The sequence below is a fragment of the Halyomorpha halys genome, unplaced genomic scaffold (assembly GCF_000696795.3).
Source record: "Halyomorpha halys isolate HHAL.00 unplaced genomic scaffold, Hhal_1.1 Scaffold1353.1, whole genome shotgun sequence".
Taxonomy (NCBI): domain Eukaryota; kingdom Metazoa; phylum Arthropoda; class Insecta; order Hemiptera; family Pentatomidae; genus Halyomorpha; species Halyomorpha halys.
The window spans coordinates 93,499-101,143 of record NW_027115991.1 but is presented as its reverse complement, the minus strand read 5'-3'; the positions used below and the strand labels follow the sequence as shown (position 1 = coordinate 101,143).

General features: G+C 27.2%; 1 protein-coding gene across 1 annotated transcript in view; it reads left to right on the top strand.

Annotated features, from left to right (window-relative positions):
* Positions 1 to 7,645, top strand: part of LOC106689409 (uncharacterized) — a 119,099-nt gene that overhangs the window by 85,640 nt on the left and 25,814 nt on the right. The window contains exon 3 of the mRNA XM_067052926.1: positions 4,304 to 4,372. The gene's annotated coding sequence lies outside the window, so the exon portion shown is untranslated. The remainder of the gene's footprint in view (positions 1 to 4,303; positions 4,373 to 7,645) is intronic.

The window sequence follows — 7,645 nt, the reverse complement described above, 5'->3', positions numbered from 1 at the left end:
TGTTATAAATAAATAAAAAATTAAGATAAAATAAATAGATTAAAATAATAATTCTTAATAAAAGATAATATGGATTTAAAGATTTATGGATTTAAGAACGTAAATAATTAACTTCAAATGAAAAAAAAAAGAAAGTGAATTTGAGAAAAAGATGAAGAGAAAAGAAAAATTAAGATAAAATAAAATTTTAGAGTGACAATAACAGAACTAATAAATATAGAATTTATAAAAGGATGTCCTGCAGCAACCTGCGCTTCAGTCTTCGAGTTGTGGTTGGGTTTCTCAAGTTGTAGGTCACTTCTTCTTTAACTGTGGGTAACTGGGAGTGGAACCTCATGAACTTTTTTTTTTAATGTAATCCTCTATTGTCTCTGTCTTGTAATTCCCGATGCAATGGCTGTTTCTTAGAAACCAAACAGCATCCACTGTAATTAGCACCGCTGTTTCTGGTTTTGATTTTGGATAGGATATAGCTTTGCTAACCTTGCGTAGGTTTGAGTTAGTTTGATGTTGATATAGTGGTTCCAGGTAAGGCGGCGATGGAGATGAATTCCCAAGTATCTATCCCAACTGGCAGGATTCCATTTTACATTAATTATTTTTATCATTTTCCATATGCCAAATTAAAAATAAAAATTAAATAAATTGGATTCATTCCATTTTACTAAGGAAGTTTATAAGCCAGGAAAGGGACAATGACAATTAAAATATTTATTATTTTAATAATTAATCAAAAATATCAAACAATTATGTGAAAAGGAAGTAACAAAAAATTATTTTATAGTTTTTCAGGTTATTTTTTTTTCGCAAAAAACAATCGCCAAAAAGGATTATAATTGTATGTATAAATAATTGACCGTAAGTGAATTAGAAGATGAAAAAAAGCAAAAATGTTTTCAACTATTTGTTAATGGCCAACGTTTCGACTCATTGGAGGTCTTTATCAGGGCTATTTTGATTGGTGAATGCATACATTAAAAACAGAAAAAAAATTACTCTCCATTTCAATTTTTTTTTTTTAATGTATGCATTCACCAATCAAAATAGCCCTTACAAAGACCTGCAGTGTGGTGTGTGGTTCGAAACGTTGACCATTAATAAATATGTGAAAAGATTTTTGGTTTTTCTGCTACCTAGACAATTTCCTTGTAACTCACATAAGGTCAATTAATTATTAAAAAAAAAAATACTTGTTACATACTCTTACATAATTATTATATATTTTAATTATTTTCTTGCGGTCCAGGTTGTTATTTTGAGAAACAGGGATATATCCATATTCTTAAATAAATTCTCCATTTTTTGCTGTTTTCTCGTAAAGCATACTTTATTTTAAAAAATTTCATTACGCACCTAATGAAAAAATAATTAGAGAAATCGGATCTCTATGAACGGAGATATCGAAAATGTCTAATATTTTAATTTTTTTTTTTCTATTTTCTGGTAAAGAATGTACTCCCGGTATATCTAATAGGGCTCATTTTGTAAAAAAAATTGTTATATTTTTAAGGTGAAGATAGTATTAACAATAGAAAGGATGTACAATATTTCACCAAATATTCTACCTTGTTCTTCGGATCACACTTCAGGTTTTTGACAGGATCTATTATTTATGCGATAGAACTGTGCTAATGCAAAGTTGTCCATGTGCTATTTTTTTTTTTAATTAAATAGAAATATATATATATATTTTTTTAGCTTTAAATGTTGCTCTTATGTTTTCCCTGTTTGTTTGTTTATTTTTTTTTTAAAAGTTGACGGCTGTGTTTTGTGTTCTATTCGAACCACTGCTTGCCTGTATGTAATTTTTCGATTTTATGGATTAGAAAAATGCACTAAGATGTATCTTGGATCAAAACAACATCATATACTTCTGATCTGGGTATAAATTTCTAAACGAACATAAATATAAATGAAAAAAAATGAAGAAATCCATTTAGAAAGAGTGTTTGAAGAGATCCATAGTCCATTATTGTACTAGATTGGAAAAAATAATTACCAAAGTTCAATATCATTTTGAATATTTCAACAATTTGATTGAAACTTTTTAATATCATTTGATTAAATCATGCAAACGAATTTGTGAAGAAATATTTGATTTTGTAGCTGAAGATGTGATAAAACTTATAATTTTACGATATACATTGTAGCGAAGTTTCTTGTACATTGTATGCAAATAAATGGAATGTGCTGTAAAAAAACAACACAGTTATGAAACATACTGTTTAATGTGAGTTGCCATATTTAATTTTGTTTTAATACGATTAAAAATTGTATTGTCATTTAATTTATTTTCAAAAAATATATATTTATGTATAATTTTTTTTTTCCTATTCCTCCAACTATTATTCTTATATCTTGTGGAGTTATGGAGCTATAGATAAGTATTACAAATAGAGACCGGATTTTTGTGCAGGAAAAAACTGACAAATGTTTAGTAAAAAATCCAATAAAACAGTTTTCATGATTACAAAAACTCTTGAACTGGCTATGTGAAAAGTTTTTATATATGTTATTGTAGTATATATTTTAACTTAAATAACATTATTTTTATTTAACTAAAATTTATAACTTTTTTTAAAAAAAATAAACTAACAAATGATAGTGAATCAAATATTAAGATAAAGAGCACTTATACCAGTCGAAATACTTCATAGTTACTCCAAAAAAAGCCTCAAATATTTTCGACTGAAGTTTTCGAAACCATGTGAACTGAATCTATTTTTCATAGAGTCCTAAATTAAAGTTTTTGTTATATTTCTTATCTTTGCGATGAACTGGAAAAAAAAAGACAAATTTCTTAGATGGGTTAATCTAGTTTTTAGAGAGAAGGGTATCATAGTCGGTTATACACTGGATTGTAACTTCCGATGTCGTATTTAAGTAAGACTGTGGCAGACTATAAATATATCTGTTACATCAGCCGTGTAGATATAACTAGCTCGGACGATGCCCAAGTGTCTCACGTAGTTTTTGTGTTGGGAGCTAAACCTATTGTTTAAGCTTGAATGCAGACCACATCACCTCCTCGTAAACATTAGGTTAAGAAACAGTACCAAGTACTTAATCCGAGATCCTCCATGGTTTGTAGTGCGGTCTTTTTATTTATTTATTTTTGCATTCTTTGAATGGTCTAGATAAAAATACATATCAAAATTTAATATATGAATAATGTGAACAAAAGCATGGAGGGATCAAGTAAAAAGAGACGTCAATATAATGTATTATTTGCTTTTGCCATTAATCTGAGAGCGTTATAAAGATTATTTCCTTCTGTGCCGTTATTGTCAGGTATTTTTTATATTGAGTTCAAAGGAATTAAGGAATCAAGTAAAAAGAGTTAATATAATTTATTATTTGCTTAGACCATTTATCTTAGAACGTTAAAGTAATTTTATGAACCCCACCCTGGTAACACCAACATATTATGGGACATGCGGGTGTTGCTGGAACCAACAGATAACACTTTAACTGTAATTAACAACAACCATTAACAATTTAGATTTTATTACTAGATTTTTTTAAAGAGTTTCTTTAATTAATTTTTTCGCAATGTTTCTAGTGTCTTTGTTATTAAAAAAAATTATTTTAAATATTTTCTATTGTTTTGTTCCAACACGTTGTACATGTAGTTTTCTGAATTGACATTTTTCCCATTTTTTTTTTTTTTCTTAATGCTTTCAGGATATCCCAGTATACAATTTCACCTAGCTAATATCTACAATTTTTGGAATTTGTTGTTGATTTGTTTTTTTCTGGGTCATAATACATAGCAAGCCCTATTACAGGATTTTTACACTTCTCCAATTCTTCTCCAGAATTTTGGTATTATAATAATCAATCAGATTTTAAGACGAATTCATATTGGGCACATTTTTTATTCCAACCTGTGCTGAAGGCATAAATTGGTAAAAAGCAGAAAATATTTTTTTACCGCTTTTGACGACTTGTGTATAAATGTAAAAAAAAAAAGGATCGTTTTCCGATTATGATTATGGTCCAATTTCCTATAACAATCCGTATTCATAATTTGAATTTCTGTGATCATTAAAATGGGTGGTTAAAGTTATCTATAAAACTAATTAAAAAAAAGGTAATAAATTCTCTTTCAATATATACACACACACATAAACTTTATTGTTTTTGTTATATGCTCATTTCATATCAATTATTCAGATCTATTTGAATATTTATTTTATGTTAACTTCTATAATGTTTCTCTGAGTTGTATAAAAAATTGATTTAATATAATATTTATATTATTTTTTCTTATAATAATTGTTGTTGTCATATTATGTTTCAGTAAATGGCCAGCTGATATCGATATTACGGAGAACCATATAATGATCGCTAGACAGCTTACCTGACCAGCGTATGTATACTTTATTAATTAACATTATATTTATTGTTGATTTTATTACATAGACTAGAATGGAAAAAAAAGTAAATAACTATTTATAATTATTTATTTGCATTAGACGTTACCATTTAACGTAATAGTTTAATAATAATTTGTCCTATTATATAATAATTATATTTGTCCTATCTACTTACTTTTTATAATATAATATATTTTTAAATTATTTAATCTAGAATCGTTGCGTAAAACATTTTGACATTTATCATAATCAACAAGCAAATATTAATTAAATGATCAACTGATAATTCAAAAATATTTACAGTGAATTTCACCCTTTACAAAAAATATTTTACAGTAGTAAACAATTACTGGATTTTAGAGGGATGAAACAAAACAACGAATAAGTAAATCGATCTTGTTATTCAATAGAAATGAGTTACAAAATATACTTCTTAAAAGTACAAAGGGGTCTCTGAAAACATTTTGTTTATTTTTCTGAAAAAAACAAAACAAAAATACTATGGATTATTGCGTGTTTCCAATAGTGTGTTCCTACGGAAAAACTTATGAAAAATATAGAAAATTGAATCAATACTTTTGAAGATACATGAACTTGAAAGTAACAAGATAAAAACGGTCACTTTATTCTTAAGAGTAAAGCAATTTTGAATATTCCTTTAAATTACACATTAAAAAAATGTAAAAATAAAAGAAAATAAAATAAATTAAAAATAAAAAAAAAATAAAATTATGGCTGCAAATAACATCTATCCTCCCATCAGAAAAAAAAGTAGCTTAGTATCTTGTTTATTTATTCTAAAAATAAAACAAAAAAATATTGTAATACTACTTTTTCATTCATAGTTAAAAATATAATCAATATTACATTAGTAGACCAATCACAGTCCTTCTTAGAAGACTTCTTAATTAAGGAGTAATTATCAATCGGTCTTATAGAAGACTTCTTAATTAAGGAGTAATTATCAATCGGTTTTATACGATTGATGTATAATTTAGTCAGATCGATTTTTGAGCTGTTCCGTGATTGAGACTTAAGTATGTGGAAAACGTTTTCAGTACGTGCTTTGGAATACATTTAACCACGCTTATGAATAAGAATGTCATTGACTTTTGCTCATATTTACGTTTAAAAATGTACATAAAGTATAATAATTTAATTTCTTAATTAATATTGTTCATAAAAATTTATTTAATAATAAAAATTATTCCCCCTATTATATATAGTGTATTGATAATAAAATGTGTATTTACTGTGCAAGGTTTGTATAATTTATTTTGAACATAGTCTATATATTAATACATAAATATAAAACAAAAATAGTACGTAATAATAAGAACAATATAATGTCATATAACGTAATTTATTTACATATTTATAATTTTTGAAAAATTTATGTACTTAACGTATGAAGAAAGTAAAAAAAAAAACCTGATTCCCGTTGTCCTCGATCTTTTAAGTTATAATATCACATGCTGTTGATTCTTTAACATATTTTAACGCCTCCCCAAAAGCTCCATTTTCTGAGACACGACTCATTTGCAGATTTTAAATTAGCGTATTGAGACACAGATTTTCTGTGAGCTTGCCGTCCAAGAAATGGAATCAGGAGGCCCGGATTACTTTGGGAGTCAGATGAGCGAGGCTGTATTGAATACATATGTGTATATATTTGTGTGGTTTAGAGTTCCCAAATTAATTTTGCAGTAGCCTATCTAATTTAGACACCTCGGATATTTTTAAACATAACAAAAATTGTCTTTTTAAAATAAATTAAATAAAAATATAGAGATAATGTACCCTCCCCCCTCCCCTCTGGCTACATGCCTGATCCTCTAGTACAAGAGCCGGGAAGAAAAAAAGCCAGTTATCTCACCCCAATTTTTTATTACTTTTATGAAAACTGTGTATAATTACTAGTCAAAATTGATGAGTCTGCCAAGTATAGGTTGGGGGGGAATAAAAAATGGCGGCTGTTTCAAAAACCTTAAAAATACATTAATTTTTCATTCGGAGCTCTATATCTTAAAAACTACCCACAACACTAGAAAATCTAAGAGAACATTATTTAAAGAAGAGTAAATTTGCTGAAATATTAGCCCTATAAGAGTTATTTACGTCCAATAGTTCTCGAGATATAGCTTTTTAAAAAGCAAAATTTCTTAAAAATCTACTGAAAGATCAGTAGTTAATTTATTTTGAGAAATCTATATCTCAGAAACTATATGATGTACAGATGTCTATTAGCACTCAAATTAAAGCTAGTTTATTGGACTATACAGAAGTTTATGACCTTTATCTTCGTAGGAATAGTAGTTTTCATAATATTTGCTAAAATAAATTGATTTATAATTGTTTGGACAATAAGTTTGATTTATGAAAAACTTCATTTCAGAAACACCATTGGACGTACAGATGTCTGCCAGCAATCAAATTAAAGCTAGTTAAATTTACTACAAAATAGTTAATTATGTTTATCTATGTAGGAGTAGTAGTTTTTATGATATTTGCTAAAATAGACTACACAAAATGTTAATTTCTAGTTATTCGTATAAAATGTTGGATTTTTGAAAAAATATATCTCTAGATCCATAAGACGCACATATCTCTGCCAACAATCAAAATAAAGGAAATTTAACATTCTATAAAGTAGTTTATGGCACTTTTCTTCCTAGAGGTACTAGTTTTCATGATATTCACATATGAATATAAATTTGGCAAATGAAACTATAAATCAACTTATTTTAGCAAATTTCATGTAAAGTATTACTCCTACGAAGATATACATCATAAAATACTTTAAAGCTCATTAAACTAGCTTTAATGTGAGTGCTAATAGACATCTGTACGTCAAATGGTTTTTGAGATATAATTTTTCAAAATAAATTCACTAACTACTGATCTTTTAGTACGCCCTGTACAACATTTTTATGAAATGTTGCTTTTTAAAAATCTATATCTCGAAAAGTAGTTAACGTAAATAACTCTATTAGGGCTCATATTTTAGCAAATTTACTCTTCTTTAAATTACGTTCTCTTAGGTTTTCTTGTATTGTTACTACTTTTTAAGATATAGAGGTCCGATTGAAAAATAATATTTTTTTATCACTTTGAAGCAGCCGCCCTACCGATACTTGGCAGACTCATCAATTTTGACTATTAATTATACATAGTTTTCATTAAAGTAATCAAAAATTGGGTTGAGATAACTGCCTTTTTTCTCCTCTTGTGCTCTTGTACTATTCAGGATAGTGTTTCTTCGGCAT